The 21,948-nt window shown below is 38.6% G+C and overlaps 1 protein-coding gene across 24 annotated transcripts in view; it reads left to right on the forward strand.

Moving 5' to 3' along the window:
• The window catches only part of SOX6 (SRY-box transcription factor 6), a 445,713-nt gene that overhangs the window by 58,193 nt on the left and 365,572 nt on the right, over positions 1-21,948 (forward strand). For all 24 annotated transcript variants that reach the window (XM_073347430.1, XM_073347431.1, XM_073347425.1 and 21 more), the window contains one exon: positions 5,458-5,528. The gene's annotated coding sequence lies outside the window, so the exon portion shown is untranslated. The remainder of the gene's footprint in view (positions 1-5,457; positions 5,529-21,948) is intronic.

Raw genomic sequence — 21,948 nt, forward strand, 5'->3', positions numbered from 1 at the left:
GTGCACTCACAAACTCCATGAATGATCCTCAGATTCAGAGATGACTCTGGACTCCCTCAGTCACTGCAGAGGGGCTGATCTCTGCTGGCAGGGATCCTCTTCAGGCAGGAATCAGGCTGCTTTGGTCCCAGGATTTCCCCTCACCATAAAGGGGTGCAGGGCTTAAGGTGCAGATTATGCAACTGTACTAAAATCCAAACTGTAGCCTCCTAGCTCAGCGTTCAGACACACACTCAGCAGGCACCAGCCCTGGACTAGCAGACAGAGCAGAGCTGACCATGTGTTGACTGGTCTCATTGAGGGAGCTGGAGGGGTAACTCAGCCTGGCTGGGGAAGTTTCCTAGAAAAACTCTACAACCTGGGAATCATCAGTGGAGAAGGAAAAGCCCAGCTGAGGGATCTTTCTTTCAGGTCCCTAGAGGCCAGTTCTCAGGAGGAACCATAGCCGCCAGCTTCATGGATGCTCCGGGGCTGGAGCACCCATGGGGAAAAATTAGTGGGTGCTCTGCACCCACCGGCAGCTAAGCTCCCTGCCTCACCACCTCTTCCTCCTCCTCTTCCCCTGAGCGCGCCACGTCCCCAGCGCTTGCCACTGCCAAACAGCTGTAGCAAGCTCTGGGAGGGAGTGGGGAGGAGTGGGAATGTGATGCACTCAGGGGAAGAGGCGGGGCTGGGTGTGGATTTGGGGAAGGGGGTTGAAATGGGGGCGGGAGGGGGCGGAGTTGGGGCGTGGACTTTGGGGAAGGGGTCAGAATAGAGGTAGGGATGGGGTGGAGTTGGGGCAGGGACTTTGTAGAAGGGGTTGGAATGGGGGCAGGAGGGGGGCAAGGGTGGAGTCGGGGCAGAGCCGGGGGCAGAAGGGGGTCGAGCACCCACCGGCACCAGAAGAAGTCTGCGCCTGTGGGGAGAACCCTGCATGCAGGCCTGACACTCACCAGCTCCCCACACAGCCTGCCGTGCCCTTGCCCTGGCTGGCTCCAGACTGACTCAAAAATGGCTTCTCTCCTTTCCTGAACTCAGTTGTTGAATGGTACATAGTTTGGTCCCAGCAGCCCACAATGATAGGCCACATTCTTAAATGATATAACATGATACCATGCTTTCTTGTAAATAACTGCTTCCATTTTTTACATGCAGGCTTCTTTTGTGCTCACTGATGGTTGTCTGCAGAAAATTCACACTACCTGTATAATCTGGTTATCTTAGAATAACCACTGTCCTTTATTGTTATTGAAAGCTTTTATTAAATGAATATGCTCTCAGCTTTCTGTAGAGCAATGTGGTAAAATCATATGTTAATATAAGCTATTTTCTGCTTGGAATCACTAAAGCTATTGAGGAGGAAGAGGGCTCACTTACAAGAAACTAAAAAAAAAATCCTGTTTTTGTCAGAAGTTTCTTTGGTTGCTGGTATTTATAGTGATACTTTAAGTATTGTGGGCTTGATCCTGAAAACCTTTAGTAATGAAAGTAGTCTCTCTTATGCCCATGGTTTTATTTGCATGAGTATGGTTTTGCAAATAAAGCCTGACTTTTGTAAAGCAAATTTCTCAGAAAGTTTCCTGGAAATTCTTGGTTTTATGTGCATGGCTTTAATTGAAGTCAATGGGAGATGTGCTTATGCCTCTGAGGGTATAATTTGTCCCAGTAGTCTTTGTATATACAGTCTGTATATGCAATCCCAGCCCAACTTAAAGCTAGTGGCAAAACTCTCGTTGATATGAATGGTGCTAGGATTTCACCCTATAAATATATACATGTATGTATCTACTGGAGAAATAATAAACTTTCCTTCAAACCAGACCCATTGAATTTTGTTGTTTTCCTTTTTGTTAGTCTGGAATTCTGTACATCCCTCCTGACACCTAGAGCCCTTAGGATATACCCACAAAGCCTGCAGCAGTGAGCTTCCCAACCTGGGCAGATAGAGTTGGGTTTGTGGGGCTTGTGCTAGTGGTCTCAGAAGAGCCGTATAGTGCGAGTGCAAGGCCTGGAAGCCTGAATCTGTTGACCCGCACTGGGAGGCTTACTGCTGCGGGATGTGTAGTCATACCCTTATTGTTTTCAAGGGTAACTTCTATCTGCTTGGCATTTGCCCTGGTGTAATCCCTCATATTTAAAAGATGCCACTTTGTCTGGCTTCTTAGGCTGGGATTATCCAAGAGGGCTAAGAGGAGTTATTTACCCAACTCCCATTGACTTTCAGTGAGAGTTGGGCACCTTAACTCCCTTTTTGAAAATCCCAGCTTAAATTTTTTGTTGTTCACCTTTCCTGATGTTTTAACAGTAGTGTGTTTCAGCTGTTTTTATTCCATCACCCAATATGTTGGCTGTTCACAGGGTGCTCTCAAAATGTATTTGTACTAGCGAATGTGCTGTGGTTGTGGCAGGTGACTCTAAGCGCTATAGAGATCTACTGCACTGCATCTTCTGCTTTCTCCTTTCCCTGCATGCTAGCCATGCCCCAATTGCATGGTGGCTGCTGCTGGTTGGGGCATTACAATGCCATGATGCTGGAGTTGATTGGTGTGGTGCAAGGTCCTTTCACTGTGGCGTTTATAATAAAGTGGTGGGACAAAAGAGTCAACAGAAGAAAGCATATAATTTATTTGGTTGGTTTGGGGAGCAGTGGCCTTTAAATATGGAGCACCTTTTGGCAAACGTCTGAATCTGAGTGCAGGATTGTTGTTTTTTTGTTTGTTTGTTTTTAAAGCTTCACTTCTGTCCCTTTTGAAAAAAAGAGCAAGCTAATCTTCAGTAAGTATGCTAGTAGCTTTCCAAAAAGCTGTGTAAGAATAAGCTCTGACATCAGTTTGTACAGCATTCTGACTACAAACACACATTTCAATTAAGTTACTAATAGGAGTAGTACCATAGAAATCAGTGGGAATACTTCACTGAAGAGGAACTTTATTCTTGTGTTTATGCAATGACCATTCATCTCAGTCATTGAACCAAAGATCTCTGGAGCTGAAACACAAATATCTTGTCTGGTATCAGGCAGTAGTGGCAGACTTATGTCCTCTATGGATAAGCTACAAAGAGGGATGCATATTACACATGGAATAGTGGGTTACCTTGACAAGTCTATACTACCTTATCTAATCAATAAAAATAAATGCATGTTTTAAAAAATATATATTCAGCATGGGTTTAATACTTGTGATGTTAACTTTCTGATGATGGGGAAAGATTGTTTCCCTTTCACAGCTGCATCCTTAGTCTTTCGATTGGAAAAATGGTCATCTATTAAACCAAGTAGGAAAAGAATAAGGGGCAATGCTTACTGGTAGAGCATTTGACTACAAATACAAAAAGAAAAAGTCTTGAAACCACTTGAATTAATAAAGTAATGAGGTGTTTTATATTTGCAATATTGTTTTTCTTTTGATCCAATAACTATGCATGGTAAAATGAGTCGTGATTTTAGTAAATGTCTCTAATTTTCCTTCATTTAAAGTCAAGGTACTTTATATTTTGAATTTGCACTGTAAATAAGTGTTTTCACTATTGTTACTTATAGTCTGGTTGTACCGGTAGACTGCTGCTACATTACTGCACATTTTGTTGATGTACTTTGAATGTATTATATGGGATGCGCTATTTTACCCTCACATTTCCTTGGTTAATTTAGTAAGGGAAAAATATTTTTTTATTATTTTTCACGATGTACTAAATATAACAACCTAGCTAAGGTGAAACCATTTTGAATAGATTGGGCTGTTTATTTTATTTTTTTTTCAGCCTGACTAGCTGCATAATGGTGCAGCCTGCAGCTGATTGCCAGTTTTGAGGTGTTATCTGAACAACAACAGGCTTTAATTTGCTCAGGATCACTGGGCACAGTTAGCCCTGTTCTGTCTCTCATTACTTGCATTGTTGTCATAAACATTAATGTTGTAACATGCATATTTCCAGGCTAATTTTTTTTCTATAGTTTTAATTTTAGCTGAACGTTGAGGCTAAATTTTAAATTTTGTGTGTTTAACCTTCATCCTAATTGCTTGTCCACCATGAAGTGGTGGTGCTTTGTTCCTAAATTCCCTCTGAGGTGGTGCGCATTAAAGTGTATTTATACTCTTTCAGATTAATTAACTGTGACCTTACGAACCACTGTCCTTGTTTAATTGGTGGCTCCAAAGCACACTAATGGCATAAATCAACTGATAATGAGATTCAGAGTTGCTTTTAACATATATAATAACACTGCAATGATATGGCAAATGAGATTTGTTGACTCTGTATTGGCATTACAGGAGAGAAGACACAATTAGATGTGTACTTTTGGAGTCGGGGAGGGCTTCACTGGAATGAATACCATGCAGTTCAGGGTGGGTGGATGGGATAAGGAGGATATTCTACATCGAGATAAGTTTGGTATTCTCTCCTTATCTCTAGGCAATGTGCAATATTGTGCAATGTGCACTTTAGGGCATAGAAATGTGGTGGGAAGGTGTTTCTTACACATTACTGAAGGGTAACAAAACGGATGATTTCATCTTCAGTATAGTTAGATGTTTTTTACACTAAACTTACGCCCACTATTTTATGAACTGCAAATTAATCAGATAGTTCCCAAGGAACAAAAAAAGATTTTGACCTAAACTAGTAGCCCAGGCCCATTATTATTTTCAGTTTAATGTTACCCATATCCATCTCCCACATTTTTGGAAATAAAACAAGGGGTTTGAAACAAAGTTTCTTTGTTTTCACAAGAACTAAAAATGTGCTGTATGTAGACCAAACAATAAAAATAAACTGCCGAACTACCTTCTAATGCATGGGGGTTCTGGAGAGAGGAAACCATGGATATTTAGAGGCATAAAGTGAGTCATTGTGCTAGTTAAAGAATTTTATAAGGCAAGCTCTGTGGGTTTGAGTTGCATCTGTTACCTTTCCAGCCAGAACTGAGGGTATGGAGGAAAAAGAATGTTGGATTGAATCATGCCTTATACTGAATGCATTGTACCTAGGCTAAGCTTCTAAATGGGATCTAGACCTTAGGTAGAACAAAAACATTCTTGTTGTATGACTGTTACCTTAAATGTATTCCAATTTAGAATACCAAAAAGATATTATATTAAAACAGTTAAGCTACAAAACACTATTACCAACAGATTTTTCTAAAGTAATGTGTGTTCCCATAACCCTTTAAAAATTCTCTTTGTTGTTTTCCCTATTAAAAAGATAACCATGCCTGTTATTTCTGACAGCTCTTACAAGCCATAATGGACTGGGTTGCTATGGTGTAAGATGTAGAACAATGAAATAATTGTTTGTCGTGGTATTGGCTTCCTGGAAACAAATTCTGTGTAAATTATTTGGTTGAAATGGTGACAACAGTGCTGGTTGCAATTTTGTTTAGTTCATAGTTAGAAAATGCCTCTCTCCTACAATAAAAAAAGAAGTTAAATGTGTCCGTTCTTTGCTGTAACTTTTTTCTTTCTACATTTTCAGGTCAGTTTCATGAATTCAAAAGCAACTCACCAGTGATTTCTGGGTGCTGGGGCTGATTTTCTTGTGTGTTTGTAAGTATTTATTGATTTATTACACTACTTATTTGCATGTATGTCTGAAACAGTTTTAACATGAAAGTAGGCACAACATTAAAATACCATCCTTGGACCTCACTAGTCAGAATGTCTTGTTAAGAGATTTATCAAGCTACTTAGAAACGTTTTATTTTTTTGAGGGGCAGGGAGGGGAGGGAGGAGTCAATGTCCCTCTGGAGTTCTTGTGCAATCCTACATTTCAGTCTCTCAGGGTGGATATAAATACCTGAATTAAGGAGTGAGCACCGCTGCCCTCATCTCGGTATGTCTGTTGAATTTCCCAATAGTAATTGAGATGTAACTATATAATGCTTATCATTTTATAACATCTGTGAATCTGTGCTGACCCTGTGGCTTACGTCAGCAGTCCTTCTTGCTGCAGTGATGGAGATATGTGCCTGGAAGCAAATGGGGGCACCAATGCCAGGAAGGTGGAGTTCTTGGAGGTAATGCACATAGGTTATTGTGAAAATGCCAGGGAAACCTCTGACTACTGAAACAGAGTTGTATTCATGTTTAACTTGGAGGAGGCTGACATTTACAATTGCAGAAAAAGGCCTGAATGTGTAGTCATTTTGGCCTTGACACAGGAAGGCACTTCAGTATGTGTTTTAAGTTCAGTGAAGTCAGTGGGATTTAAGCACATGCTTAAGTGCTTTTCTGAATTGGGAGCCTTAGAGACAAGAAGCTCAGTAGGGAAGAAAAGGCATCTACAGAATAAAGGCACAGAAAATTTTCAGTACCATAACTTGTTTAGTGTTTGGATGTAGCCAGATGTGATAAGAGGGAACCCATGGGAAGGGGGCAAAAATAATAACTGACAAACTGTGTACCTTACTATAAGATGGTGCTGCATAAATGGAGTAAATCAACACAACACAACAACTTTAAAACACAAAATCTTGTTTATTGAACTTCAGCTAAAGTTGTGCACAAAATCATGATGAAATGGGAGAACAGCTGTTTTTCCCCCAAAGAAAGAAACATGATCAAACCTCACAATTTGTGACAGATAACATTCAAGTTACTATCACTTTCTTCTTACAAAAGAGTGCCTTACCACTCATCCCTCGGCAGACACTTGTATTTTAAATTCCTTTCACTTACTAATCTATCAACCTATATTTCTTTTTAATGAAAATTATTAATCAAATTTGGAGAAAATATATAATAGTTAAGAAATAAAATTATTCATTTAAACAAAATTACTAAAATCTTAGAAAAATAGATTTCTGATGTCTGATCGTGGCAGTGTAGAGTCATGGACTGAACATAGGACTGAGATCAAGGAACTCATTATTTTTAATCCTGACTTTACCTAGGACTCACTGCACAGTTCTGGTTTTAAAAAAAATCACTTAGTCTTTCTGTGCCTAAGTTTCCTCCTCTGTAAAATATGTAGCAATAAAAAATGTCAGCATGTGCTGCAAATAGTAGCCAAATTTATCATTGTAGCCCAGGTATTTCTCAGTCTAAGTAAGTATAGGAAGTTCGATATATACTATGGTAAAACAAATACTGTGGGGCAATAAATGGTGTCTTTTTTTTTTTTTAAACATTGCCCCTTGTACTAATCTAACTCACTGGAAGGCTGTAAAAATTCTTTTGTTAGTCCATACAGCATCATGAAGTTGTACCGTGATATAAATGTTTGTCATAATCCTATTTCAGGCCTTTTGTTTAAATCCTGCCCAGGTTGGTAGTGACCAGAAGTTGTTTAAAAATTAACATAAATATGCCTTTAAAATACTGTTCATGTAAAACAAGTAGTCCTACTTAGGTCAGTCAAATAAATACATTAGAAAGAACTCTATAATAAGCAGTATAAATGATTGCCATCTGGCACCTGTAAGCTGGCCTATGGTGTTAGTACAATTCCTGGAAGACAGATAACCATGTCTGACAATGCTGCCACCACCACCGCTGGCACACTTGTTGGCAATCTCAGCAGAGAGGTCAAAGAGTGAATGAATATATAAACTCAACTACCATCTAGACTCTAGAGGTGGTCTCTGTAAATCAGGGCTGAGGCCAATTAATAGGATGTGTGGAGGAGCTAATGCTGTTTCTGACTGTCCGTGTTCTGTGGGTAGATGGCTTATTTTAGCACTTAGGGTTATCAGTAAGTACAGCAGCATTTACAAGGTCTAAATTCACTTAAGCTAAAAATAAAATCTAGAACATAAAACTGACTTGGTACTGTCCAGTTTCTTCTCAGATACTATAAAAAGTATTGAAGTAAGTTCTATATTAGCAGTGGACGAAGCCTTCTTCAAAAAACTGCTCTGTAGCTTTCTGAAATTGCAAAGATTTGCAATGTAGCATACAATAGGTCAATTGATGTTGTTAAATTATGATAATTTCTATGTTGCCATAAGGATTTGTGGTGGTTTACAGCCAAAATGAGTCTGGCTGCTGCCTCAAGTAGCTTACTTTCTGAGAAAGGCATGATTTTTGAAAATCTTAACTCATGCAAGTGACCCCATTGAAGGCAATCAGAGCAGAATCAGGACCTAACTTAGACATAACACAGCAAGGTATGACACAGAAAAGTTGGAGGTGTGAGGGATTAGCATAAGAAGGACAAGAGATATAAGCGATCATGAGATGTTTTAGTTGCATACGCATCTCATTAGTGCATTTAAAAAAATTAAGATGTAATGTTTAGATATGTTACAGTAGTCTTTCACTCTTATAATGTGGATAATTTGGTGGGCCAAAAATTGGTGCAGGAGTAGAAATCACTGCTAGAAAGGTTAAGAGTTACCTCATATATTTTCCACAGAGGTATACTGCAGTGTCTGTTAAATATCTGTTTATATCAGTTCAGAAGCTGTTTCAACCAGGGGATGATATAATCTTTTTTTTTTTTTCAAATTTTTGAAAGTTTTGTCATAAATGTGTTCATACTGTAACATATAATTACTTGGATCACCCAGTTCAGACAGCTTTGTTTTTTGTTGTTGTTATAGCTAACCAGTTTCATTCAGGAGAAAATAGGACTGATGACTCATACAAATTGCATAGAAAATATGACTTCTCTCCTTTTCTATATTTCCCACAGAGTTATTGTCATAACTCAAGGTTACTTTTATGGTCTTAAAGTGGTTTTATATTTTGAATTATTTTCATAGGTAGACTTGTTCAGTGGTGAATTGCAAGAGTCATTTAAATTTATAAATATTAAAATAGAAAGATATTTTTAATGGCTCTGAGCTTATGAAAGGTTTTTTGTTTGTACTCTAGCAGTTATACATACATCCTTTCAGCACCAGGTAGCCTCTGACATTCTTTTTTTCTGTATTTACATTTTATTCTAACCCGTGTGTGTGTGTATGACAGAGATGGGTTTTATGCACATATACAGTTTTAATGAGAACATCAATAAATGAAGAAAAGCCTTTCTTGAATGGACATCAGCAAAGTCCAGGAAACTTCTAATGTATTGCTACAATAACTCTTCAATGAAAGGCCTGTTTTGGTAATATGATGAAAATGATACCATATAATTTTGTTTAAAGTCAGAGGGCTTTAAAAAGGATGTAGTAAAAATGTTTCAAAAGCAAGTATTTATTATAAATAGTGAAACAAACACCTGGAATTTGTGTATTTAAACAATCATATACAATGTTGTGTCAAATCTTGTTTGTTCAGACCTTTCTTGAATTGCAGCACATTTGCTGTCAATAACAGATCAAGTTTTTTGCTTCGAACTCAACAATATATATTTTCGAAGACCTATGTTTTTTGAAATAATGGAGTCAGATCCTTGATACAAATCAGCATGGTTCCAATGAAGTCACTGGATTTACACTAAATGAGGAGCTAGCCAAATACATTTCTGTCCTTTGTCTGATGCATTTAGATTTAAAGATAAAATCTATGAAATGTTGTGAATAGTTTCATATGTATTAAGATGCAACAAAGATACAGAGGTAAATTAAGATAAAGCATCTTTGAAGAGGTCTTTATGTAAATGAAGATTTCTAAGGATTTGAGGCTTCCCTACTTTACAATCTAATCGTAAACAAATGATCTGCTGGTTTATGATACATTAATTTCTGGGGGACACCATCTCTCTCCGCTCTCTAGCTCAACTCTTTAGTGCATTCAAATATTAGAAAGTTTATTTTAAAGATTCTTTTATTTTCTTTCTTTGTCACATACATAATCCATTAGCATTTTCAAAAAGGTCTCCATCACATTATCCCTTACCTTTCTCAATAGAAATGTTAAAAGAACCTGTTCTTTATAGAGAAAGGTAAGTGGTACCTTAACACAGGCTGTCTTGGCTGAATCATCTATGATTATTTTATGGCAGATAAAGAAACATAAAGAGATCATCTTCAGATGGAACTAACTGCTATCATTATTATTTAATGTTGGCATTGCAGTAGTTTCCAAATGCCCTAATAGAAATCTGGGACCCATTGTATTATGTGCTATGCAAAACATACAAAAATATGATGCCTGCCCTAAAGAGCGTACCATCTTAAATAAACAAGACAGACAACCAGAAAGATGCATACACCATTTAGGTATTATGGCTTACGTACCTATTTTGCCTATCTTTTTTTTTTTCTTAAAGATCCCTCCAAAATCTCCCTCCCTGTTACTCTGTCCTGTTTCAACATTCCTGAACCATCCATAGACATAGATTCACGCACACAACAGGCTTTTAATGGAATTATAGAAGGCAGGAGGAGATAGTGGTTTATATATTCTGACAGGCAGAGGTTGTTTTTGTAAGATTCCATTCACTCATTGTTAATATTGTACCTTCTTTTGCTCAAACTTACAGTGAGTGGGGAGGACTTTGATTTGGGGCTGTTGCCTAGAAAGTCTTATTCATGTAAGTAAGTTACCAATTCAGTCATGGAACTATTCACATGTGTAGGGCTCTGCAGGGTCAGGTTCCCGATTGTTGTATACTTTTCATGTACAGACTGTACCTTGACAAGAAAAATTGGATGTACAGTATGTAGGTGTTTAGAGCAGCAATATGTGTTGTGCTCAATTTGGAATGCTGCTTCTTAAACAATAAGGGGAGGGTACATTTAGACTACATTTACAATGCACAGCCCCTTTCTCCTTCATTTCCTTAGAAGCAACAAAATGGGTGTCACAATAGAAATTCATATAAAATAATAATTTACATTCATACTCGTCTAAAGGCTATTAAAATGTTTATAAACTACAAATATATGGCACTACTGAAATGCAGCCACCACTGGGTTGGAAATTAGCGTCCAACTGGCTCATAGCACATTGTGCAAGAGTAGAAAAAATATATGTAGTCACTAACTTACTTTTTTGGTAAGGGTTAAGCCCTGTTGTTTTGGATACATTTTTCTAGTTAAAATATGTTTAGAAATGCTCCTTTTTAGAACTGCAGTGCTCTGAATGCAAGCAGGGGACCCCTCTGCTCTGCCACTGCCACATATGTATGCCACATTAGATCAATCTGCTGCCTACAAAAATCTTTACAAAATAGTAAGGGAAAAGTCCAAATGCTCATCCAAACAATTCTCCTTTTGCAAGGGCGGAGTACACTGTGCAAGCTGCATAGAACACATGGGAGACCAAGAACTGTTAGGAAATTCTTGTATGGAACAGCTGGAACAAGAATGTGGAAGAAGAGTACTCTACAGCATTCACAGCAGTTTGTACCTTGAGACAGTCTCAGAGGTTCTGCAGGTGATTTGCATCTGCGAACTCATTGTTTGTAGAAAAGAAAGGCTTAATCATCACACAACTGAAGCCCTAATGTGTCTGAATAGATATTACTCAAGACTCTAGGAAGGTTGTTAGGGAAGGATTTTCTTCAGGCCAGGCTGTACAACACCAACTGTCTGTGTGAACACTGTCTGAAATCTTACTGAGTCAAATTTATTAAGTGGGCCAGGATGGTAAACTGTTCATAGTAAGCTTCTTTCTATTTCCCACTCCCTGGGATATATATCAAGGGTAGTTTGATTCATTTATTGATATGAAAGAGAATTGCTTAGGACTAATCACTCTTATAGGCGATGTTGCAGTAAAAGGTTAACTGTTCCCTGAATGTACTAGATCTACAGTATATACCTATGCCTGACTCCTCAGCAGAGATGTCACCAATTAAGCACAATCCCTAATTAAGATTCTACAGCGAAAATCCCTGTTTTTCTAAGGTTAATTGAAAAAAGTTGATAAAAGTGCAGCATCCCTTTAAAAATGTTACTCTAAAACAAAGATGAGGTAAACCACAAAGATCAGCTATGAAAATCCATGCAAATGGTTTTGGAATTCATTTCCTGGTACAACATGGATTTGCCCCTTGAAAGCACTTGCATTAATACTGAGAAAGTAAAGAATAGGAAATGAATAAATTGTACGTGTATAAATTTTGTGCAAACTCTTTAACTTCTTTAGTTGCTCTCTCATATTTTTCATTGCTTGTTGGTCTAGATGGCTTGTGGATGTACCGTAAGTGCAGCCAGTGGACGCAGGCTGAGAGGGATGTAGCCACCCACGTTTTATCATCCCTTTGCTGTGCCCCTCAGAATAGCTGTAGGACTTGTGCAATTTCACTCCAGATTTGTTTTATGCAGGTGGTCTGCAGGAACACTAATGTAGTCTCTTTGCTACTAATGTGCTCCTAGTTACCTCTGTCTGTGTTAAAATTCAACAGCAGGTTGTGCTCGCAGTTTGCAATCTGCCCTGTTAAAGGTGTTTCGGCAGAGTTTGCACATTCCAAAGACTGCCTTATAATGTTGCACACACCCTGTGCCACTCCCTGCTCCCCACTCCCCCGCCCAGGAACATGCTGGATTGATTCTGTCTCTGTTGGTGCTGATCGTTTATCTCAGCAGGTAAAGAAACTCTTCTGTGTTTCCTAAACAGCCTCCAGCCTGAAACAGCAGGGATTTTTTGGTTTTTGCGTTACCCATCCACCTGCCATTAATGGTTTCATCACCACTGAAAGACCCTCTACTACTGAGATTTCAAACCTTATTGTGCTGTGGTCACTGTTGCTTAGGGGAACAGCCATACTTGCCTCTTGTACACAAAACTAAATTGAGCAGAGCTTATCCTCCTATGAGCTCCAGAAGGAGCTGCTCCAAAAAGAAGACATTTATAGTATCAATAAGCTGCTTCTCTAAACCATGTACAGATGTGTTATTCAACCAGTTAATATTGGGGTAGTTAAAATCACCCATTATTATTTTTCTGGCAGATTTTGCCACTTCATTAATATCTTTCAACATACTGAGTTGCTTGGCTGCTCCTTCTTTTACATGGTTTATATCATATCATGCCATCACAGCATATTCTGTAGTTTTGAGTTAATTGCTCAATTAACAGTGGTATTCATGAAGTGCTAGGAAAATTCCACAACTAATGATTTGGACAAATTCAAAATAGGTTGGTATTCCATAGTTTTAAATGTCATACATGCCAATATCTGCAGGCATAAGACTATGAAGGCTTAGAACTCGATAGCTCAGAAACTCGAGTCTAAAAATCATAATAAAATCGTCAGGCATACGTATAGCCCCCACTAGTCCCCATGTAAGGGGTTCTGTGCCAGCCTACTTGTTCCTTGGGATGGTCAGGACAGAGAGGTAGGGGCATGGAATGACTCCTCGGTCACTTCATGGGTGGGTCTTGTGGAGGTGCAAAAGGAGGCGGGGGGACAGTGCTGATGAACCCCGATTCTTCCACCCTCCTGGCCTCTGAGTCTTGTTTATGGAAGCATTGTAGAGGCTGCTATAATAACCATTGTATAGATGTTTGCAGGCACTGCAGAAACAGAGGAGTGATGGTGATTGGAGGGCGATTGAAAGGTTTGTAGTGGACTTTTCTTCTCTCCCTGCGGACCATGGTTGGGTGTAGGTGCAGAACAGATAGTTAACTCTAATGGGCCATTGTTCTCAGCTGTTGTTTGGAGCTGCCAACTAGCTCTCTAGGCAGTGGGCTGATTCTTTGTCTCACCAGTTGCCATGCAAGGATATCAGGGGATCATTGCCCTACCCATATTTGCCACTCCCCAGCACTTTCACTTTCACTTATGGCATGGGGGGGGAATGAGGAGGACTCATGGACCATGCCCGGGGGTCAAGTTGATGCAGTGTGGCTGCAGAGTAGCTTCATGGCCACTTCCAAATAGGCAGAGGTTTTCCTCTCTGGATTCTACTTCCCAGGTTCAGGGATCAGATGCCTGCAGGGCTTTGGTCAGGCTCTGCACTCTGAAAACAACAGGGGCAAGATTTGGCATCATGGCTTTTGTCTGATTTTTGTACATTACTCATTTCACTAATTTAAAATCTTTCTGTACTGTGCTGATGATCTGATGCAAGACTGTACTGAGTTGTAATGGTTTGCATACAAGAAAAAGGTTTTAATCGAGCAAAACACTTAAATATGTGTAACTTCAAGCTCATGAGGAAAGGAGTACTTGTGGCACCTTAGAGACTAACCAATTTATTTGAGCATAAGCTTTCGTGAGCTACAGCTCAATTCATCAGATGCATTCAGTGGAAAAATACAGTGGGGAGATTTACAGACCTAAAAGTGGCAATTTAAAAGTGACAAAATAAAACTGAATGCATCCGATGAAGTGAGCTGTAGCTCACAAAAGCTTATGCTCAAATACATTTGTTAGTCTCTAAGGTGCCACAAGTACTCCTTCTCTTTTTGCGGATTCAGACTAACACGGCTGCTATTCTGAAACTTATGACTTCAGTTGCTGAATAGTCCCATTGACCATGTGTGTGCTTAATTCCTTTCTGGAATAGTATTGATTATGTGTATTTTGATGCTAATTTGTTCAAATTTACATTAAATAACTGAAAAACTAGTAGAAGATATAATGACATTTGGACTTTCTCTTCAGTCCTGCTTGGAGATATTGCGGATGCCTTAAAGACATTATAATTTACATTTTATAACAAAAAATATAGTGAATTGTCTTATTCCTCTTGGCAACACAGCAAAACTATCATTAAAATTTTTCATCAGTATTCTGTTTAGAGTTTTGTAAACTGAACACTACAGTGCTAACAGATCATTTTTTAGTTGCTTTTTACAGTTCTTTCACATCTTTATAGTATCATAGTAAAGCTGAATTTTCCAGCTATGTGGAAAGTAGAGTAAAGGCAGCACTAGAATCTACATTAAAGTGATTCAATACTCTTTGGAGAAAAACCTTCTTGACTTGAGATCTGATACAGTATGTGGTTTGGGGGCAGTTGTAAAAGAGTTGCCAATAAACTTGAATGCTAGCAATGAAAGCTGCTTATAGCACATTGAAATTTAGGGGTATTTTCTTTTCTCTGTAAACACACGTGACTAACATTAGCATTAATGGGAGTTACATGTACAAATGGAAGAGAGAGTATACCCAAGAGAGCAATCTGATGTTTCAAAATTTAAAGATGGGAGGGATCAATTTGCTTGCAACTCATTTCTGCCTGAAAATAAAGGCAAATACCTGATCTCCTAAGATAAGTACCATTCTGCCTATAAATTACTCCTAAACATTCTACTCTGAAGCCTTTAATCTGAACTTTAATCTGAGCAGGGAGAGCAAAAAATATGGATTTGTTTATTAGTGGGTCTATGTAAAAACAAAATACGAACACCCCCCCTCCTCACACACACACACAAAAAGAGTCTCATCAAAGTTCTATGATTTTGGGTCCAGTGAGTTTAAAAGGCGGTGTGGTCAAATGATTAGAGGACTGGACTGGGATTTCTGGCTCTGCTGTGTGACGGTGGGCAAGTCACTTTCCCTCTCTGCACCTGTGTTTCCTTTCCCATGCTGTCTGTCTTCTCTGTTTAGTCTGTAAGTTCATCAATAATGCTGTGATTCTGGTTGGGGCCTCTAGGTGCTATTGTAATACAAATAAATAATAATATAATTCTGAAACCATACTAGTCCAGTTGAAAATTCCTTCCTGTTAATAAAAGGGTATTTTTTGTTTTTGCAAGTAATCATTTGTACAACAGACTTCTTACCAACTATCATTATTTTGCACTGCAAACTTAATTTCAAATTATAATTGAAATATATATGAAAATAATCTCTTCTCTTTGGTTACTTATATTTTTGCCATAATCATATTAGGCTCCCATAGCAACATATGAAAACATTAACACAAGTTCCTTTTGTATATGACTAGATGATCATAATGGTCCCTTCTTACCTTAGTATCTATGGTTGAACATTTCCCCTGTAGAACTGTGCAGCATGCTGTGTTCACAAAGAAAATGCATCCAGCTTGATTGCTGCTTACTGTTGTTTCTCTGAAGATATGTTTTGGGGTTAGCTATTTTTATTTGCATTGTTTTCCAGATCAAGTACAGTAAGTTAATTAAACAATAACCTTAATGGAATCTGAGTTTGTGACCCAATAGCCACCTACTTCTGACATATACATCTGAGGGTGAACATTAGACTTTCTTTACTGAGGTAGTTTCTAACTTTATTAACAGTGTTGCTTTTATTCCAAATTAAAAATATAACATTAAATGAACAAAAAATCAGATCCTATCCTGGATTACTGGTGTAAATTCCCCAAACCAAAGAGTGGCAGTGACCTAAAAAATGGAGGTATCATAAATGTTAGTTTTAATTACATTCAGATACCACAGTGAGAACATGAATAGGATAGAATTATTATTAAATTTATGGAAATCAGCAATTAATATAAAAAACCCAAATTTCAGTTAGCCATAATTTAAATGAAGATGCTACCTATTAAAGTAGTGGCAGTTGGTATAATCCAAATAGATTCTTCCTCTAAAATAGTATGGAAAAAATGGGGGAGATATTGGATTTTTTTCTATACTTCATTCAGTAGGAATGAAACAAAAGCTTCTTAGCAGGATAATAATATTAACAATACTGATACTAAAATTTTAAATGTTATATATTAATGTATGTGTTGATGATAATTTTCACTCTAAGGATCTCAAGCATTTCAGAGAGATGTATTACACCATCATTAATTTGGAGTTTTCAGATAATCACATCTTGCCATGAGATAGATATTGACCCAAAATATCAGAAAAATATTGCAAATGAATGATGACCCAAACACATAATAGATATATAATTCTGTCTCAGGGAGGTCTAAAGGCCACCTTTAAGAAGGTAATTGAGCTGGTTAAATAAGATAGTTTGCAAAGAAAGCTTGTTTGTTGTTCTATGCCAGTCTGTAGATCTACCAGAACATCTGGTATGGGATTGTTAGCACAGACGGGGAGGCAGCTTCTGAACTTAAGACAGACTGCCAAAAGGCTTCCACCTTGCTGTACCCTATCATGTGTCCACAAAGATGCAGGATGATAATTTTCAGCATTTGTGCTGTAGTATGGAGTAATAACCTGGCATCAGTGAAAAGAGGTTTGTTTATAGCTTATCTATTTGAGAGATGTTTGCTTTGCTTTAGGAAGATACTTCTCCCAGCAAAACCATATTGTGAAGTTCCTCCCCTTGTGCAGTGCAAATAGCCAATAAAGATCAACCAAATCCTAAAAACAATTGCTGCACAAAATGTTAATGACTTTTTGTAGCAGTCTAAATGACAAGATCTTTGTTGCTTTCAAGCCTCAGATAAACCAAAGACTTGACAAACTCTAAGGAGTTAAGGTGAGTCAGACATCCCCTTCTCAGTAAAAGGCTTTGCTGCATCACTGCTAGGACAAAAAGGGAAGTGCCTCTCCACCAGCTGCAAACAAAAAAGGGACTCTGAATACTAATGAAGGATGGAGGGTTCAGTAACAGAGAAACAGAGGCTCTATAGATAAGCAAATATTTTCCCACGACATCTCAGTCTGAATTGTTGTAACCAGAGGAAGTAATATTACTAAGAAAGTATTTAAATGTCTTTAACAGATATTAGATGGTGAAGTGGACTAGACAACATTTTCCTATCCAGACTCCAGTGTGAGAGATCCATTGAAACACAATCTTTGAGAGTATCCACTTAATCTGTGAGTCTAGAAACAAGATTAACTTGGTCATCCTATTAATCACCAGAACTTCAGGCACAAAAGGTTTCCCAGAGGAGTTAATTCAGGGCAGTGAAGTTCACAAGGTTCATTGTGTTAGGAGACTTCAGTGCAAACCTGGACAACGTCTCTGACTCAGCGTTACAGAATCTCCTGCCTGATCTGTTGACTCATGGGCCCTCTCTAGACTTACATACGCAGCCCAGATATACCCTTGACTGGATCCTTGTGCTGGATGTGAACATAAAGAATACAAGATTCACACTTCTATCACTTTGCCCTTCTGCTCTGACCACTCCTTACAACAGATCTCACAGGACAAAAGAGACAACCCTCTCTTAAAAATTCACATTGGTAGGAGTTGTACAAACACTACCAGCATTCAAGCACATCACATTTGACTCTGATCCCTTGCCCTTCCTGGCAAGTAAAAGAGATCAGAGAACATCTGTGACATTTACTTGCAGAGGCTGCCAACACCTTCTTCAGGGAGGGAATTCTGCTCCCCCCCGCTAAAGCATACAATTGTGCATCTGTTATTAAAGAAACAGTCACATAATGCTGGGCTCCACACCAATTACTGTCCGGTACCAAACTTCCCTTTTCGAAGAGAGCTCATCAAGAAGGTAGCAAAAGGTTTAGTATGTCAGCTGTCAGCTACCAGTGTACCGAGCCCTTCACAACTGGGGTTTGGATCTGGGCACCTGCTGTTTCGGTGGATGACCTTCTCCAGTAGACAAGGGGTCATCCTTCTTGGATCTCTCTGATCACCAAACTCCCCTGGCCAAACATTCCTTAGCTCCCAAGATTCTTGTATGTGGTGCCCCTCAAGGCTCAAGCCTTTTCTCCCCATCATCTTGAATATCTTTGTGAAGTTGCTGTGGAACGAGGTTAGATATCACACAATGGAGTGCCAGCAATACACAGACAATACCCAGCTCTACCTTTTTCTCATGGTAGATGTAAATGTTACCAGCTCCCAGCTCTCTCAATGTCTAGCACCTGGATGAAAATAAACTTGCTGAAGCTGAACCTAGGCAAAATAGGTGGTGCTGATAGCAAGAGGGAAGCACTTTGAAGAAATCCCTTTCTCCATAACATCTCCATTTATTGAGTGCATATACCACTAACAGTAGTTCACACCCTCAAGGTCTTTTTTGACTTCTCAGTGTTTTTGGATAATCAAATAACCACAAGTCTGAAAAATCCTCAGTTCCACTTGTAGCTGGCCAGAAAACTGCTCCCCATTGTGTTGGTCACAGTTTTGCCAAGATAATCCACATATTCTTAATCACCCTACTTGATTACTCATGCCTAATGAACACAATCAACCTAAAAAACCCTCTAGCTAGTACAAAATACAGCCACATCCCCTTCGTAGCACAGATTCTTGTGAACACATCAAATTTGTGCTTAGTTTGCTTTGGTGTCTCCTCATTAAACATGGAATCCAACAGGAGATCTCTCTCCTAATATTCAAAGCCCTCCATGAGACTGGTCTCAGTTGCTTGAGAGAGTGCTTCTCCTTACGTGAGGATGACCTTCCAACAGATCAATTAAACTGCTGAACAATTGTGCGTGTAAGAGACCGAACTTTCCTGGGAGCCAGACCTAGAGGATTGAATGCACTCCCACAAAAGGTAATGACCATTGGCCTCACTGCATTCAGAGCTAAATGCAAAACTCGCGTCTTTGGCTGAGCATTTCCATAGTCGCTCCTCATGCACATGTAACGTAAGTTATTTACACCCATCTAGTCTACACTCAAAATAAACACATTCTTCTACCTGTACAGGTCTTAGTCCTACTGGGAAGAGAGAGAGAGTTGGTTTTAGTAATTATTCTTCTGTATTTTTTATTAATGAGGAGGCCCTCAGATACTATGTTGATGATGGTCACATAAGTAGCTAGCTAGAGAGAGGCTGGGATGGTTAGCAGTAAAGCTCAGCAGACTAGTGAACTCCCACATTAGTATTTTTCAGAGACTCTCATCTCATTTAGATGAGCACATAGAAGAAATTAGTTTCCAAGGGAAAGAGGAAAAAAAATTAAAACCCTCATCTAAGAGATCTAGAGTTCCACCCTCTTCTGAATTAATATTAAGAGTTCTGAGTTATAGATACTTTCTTCCTCCCTCTTTGAATTATCTTCATTTTCCTGCCCTCTGAACATGGCAGAGAACTCAAATTCAGATTTTGTGAATTCTGGTTCTGGATTTTAAGTTAGACTCTCAATATTTTGACACAATGGTCAAGAGGATATGAAAATGTGAGGAGTTCAAATAAAGAGAGAGAAAGTTAAATCTGGGAAGTTGTGGAAGATTAATTGATTGATTTATGAGAGGGGAAACTCCCAGAAAATCTCACATGCTGAAGAGACAACAGATAAAATGCTATAGAGTCCAGAAATCTAATATAACCAATATGGATGTATTGATTGTGTCCCTAGCAAAGGACACTATGATCCAAATAGTGTTGGATAGAAATTATGTTGGAGAGCAAAGAAATGTAGAAATTATGAGCCAGTTGCATGGCTGTTGACTTCAGTGTCAGTCTGCATCACAGAACTGAAAGATATACAAAAATGTAACAATCATTATCATAGTCTGTGGATACCTTATTTCCTTTCCATTAGATCTGTGGTATATAATGCTGTTGCAAGGAGATACCTGTGGTTTAAACCAAGGCACGCAGAATCACAAGCTAAGGAACAAGTCGTTGAGTGCCAGGTTACTAGAGCTCAGAGCTGCACTAATACCTTTGAGATGTAAGACAATTCAGAACCAGACGTTGGTGATGTCAAACAACAGCGTAGTGTCCTCAGATCTGGATAGGACTATGTGCCATTAGCATGTGTACATCTCCCCAGCTATTTGCTAATGTGCACATCCTGTGCTCATTCCTGTAGTGTTAGCATTTCTTCATGTCAATACTGAATGCAGGCCAATCCTGCTCGCCAAGAAAGTTAAATCTTTAGCATAGTTTACCAAGCTGATTCAAAAGGACTTCCAGTAAACACCTTCTTTATTCTTCATTCAAAGTTTTCTGCATTGCAATCTGCAGGACTCTTCTTCTTTTTTCATGCCAAAATATTTCAGCTCTTTCAGTTCTGCTATAGAGCAATATTGGAGACACAAGAGCCAAGAGGTATTACCTTTAGCCGTGATTTTGAGGAATGGTTGTATACTAGTTTTAACACTAAGAGGAAGGAATCTTTGTTTTCTTACTGTGTGCTGTGTATGTATAAAACCAGTTTTAAATCAGAGCTTATTCTCAAATTAATTCGGTAGATAAGTTTCTGTTCAGTATTTGCATCTTGGAAGAATCTTGTTCTTGATACAGCTGAGTGGGAGGATCCTTCTTTGTAGACAGCCCTGACTGATAATTTTGGAACTGTCTCCTTCTCTGGCTCTGGAAATATATCATCTTATGGTAGATGGGTTGCTGGACATGCTCTTTTGGAAGAAGGAAACTGACAAGTTAGCAACATTTTCCATTGGCAATTCTCCAGAACAACAAACAGTCCCTAATAGGTCTTTGCAAAAAGAACAGGAGGACTTGTGGCACCTTAGAGACTAACAAATTTATTTGAGCATAAGCTTTCGTCCATCTGATGAAGTGAGCTGTAGCTCACGAAAGCTTACGCTCAAATAAATTTGTTAGTCTCTGAGGTGCCACAAGTACTCCTGTTCTTTTTGCGAATACAGACTAACACGGCTGCTACTCTGAAACCTGTAATAGGTCTTTGTGTATTTGCTTTTTTATGTTAATGTTTTGCTCCCTTTGTGATAAAACAAGGTTTTTTAACAGGGTTGCTACATAGCTGCTGGATAGTTAAAGGTGGATGACTATCAAATTTATAATTGAGAAATTTTGCAGAATAGCTACATTTATGAAATGTTTTGCATACTACTTTGTACTTTTTTATTATCACTTGAATTCATTTCCATTTTACACCCTCTTATTCTAGATATTCCTCAACTAAGGTAAATTGTCATCCATTGACTTCCATGGAGCTATGACAATTTCTACCAGCTGAGGATCTTCCCTTCATGGTTTTATTACTCGACTTCACTTATTTTTATCTCCTTACTCAGTATGAAAAGATGGGTGAAATGTTCAAAAGTGTCGAATTCCCCTTTTCATAAGTGACTTAGGCACTTTAGAATCCTTTTGAAATTTTTAACCCCTACATTATTTTTGAAAACGGGAATGAGGCTCCTAAATCATATAGGTGCTTTTGAAAACTTTCTCCAGGATCTTTTTAAACACATTGTGGGAAGCTTTCTGCTAAAAAAAAAAAAAAAAAAAAAAGATAGAGAGAAGCTACAATTAAATTGGTTGGTTAAATGTTTAGTTGGCTAGCTGTTTTTTTCATATAATCTGTTTGAAGTGCCTCA

This window comes from Lepidochelys kempii, chromosome 6, assembly GCF_965140265.1.
Source record: "Lepidochelys kempii isolate rLepKem1 chromosome 6, rLepKem1.hap2, whole genome shotgun sequence".
Lineage (NCBI taxonomy): Eukaryota > Metazoa > Chordata > Testudines > Cheloniidae > Lepidochelys > Lepidochelys kempii.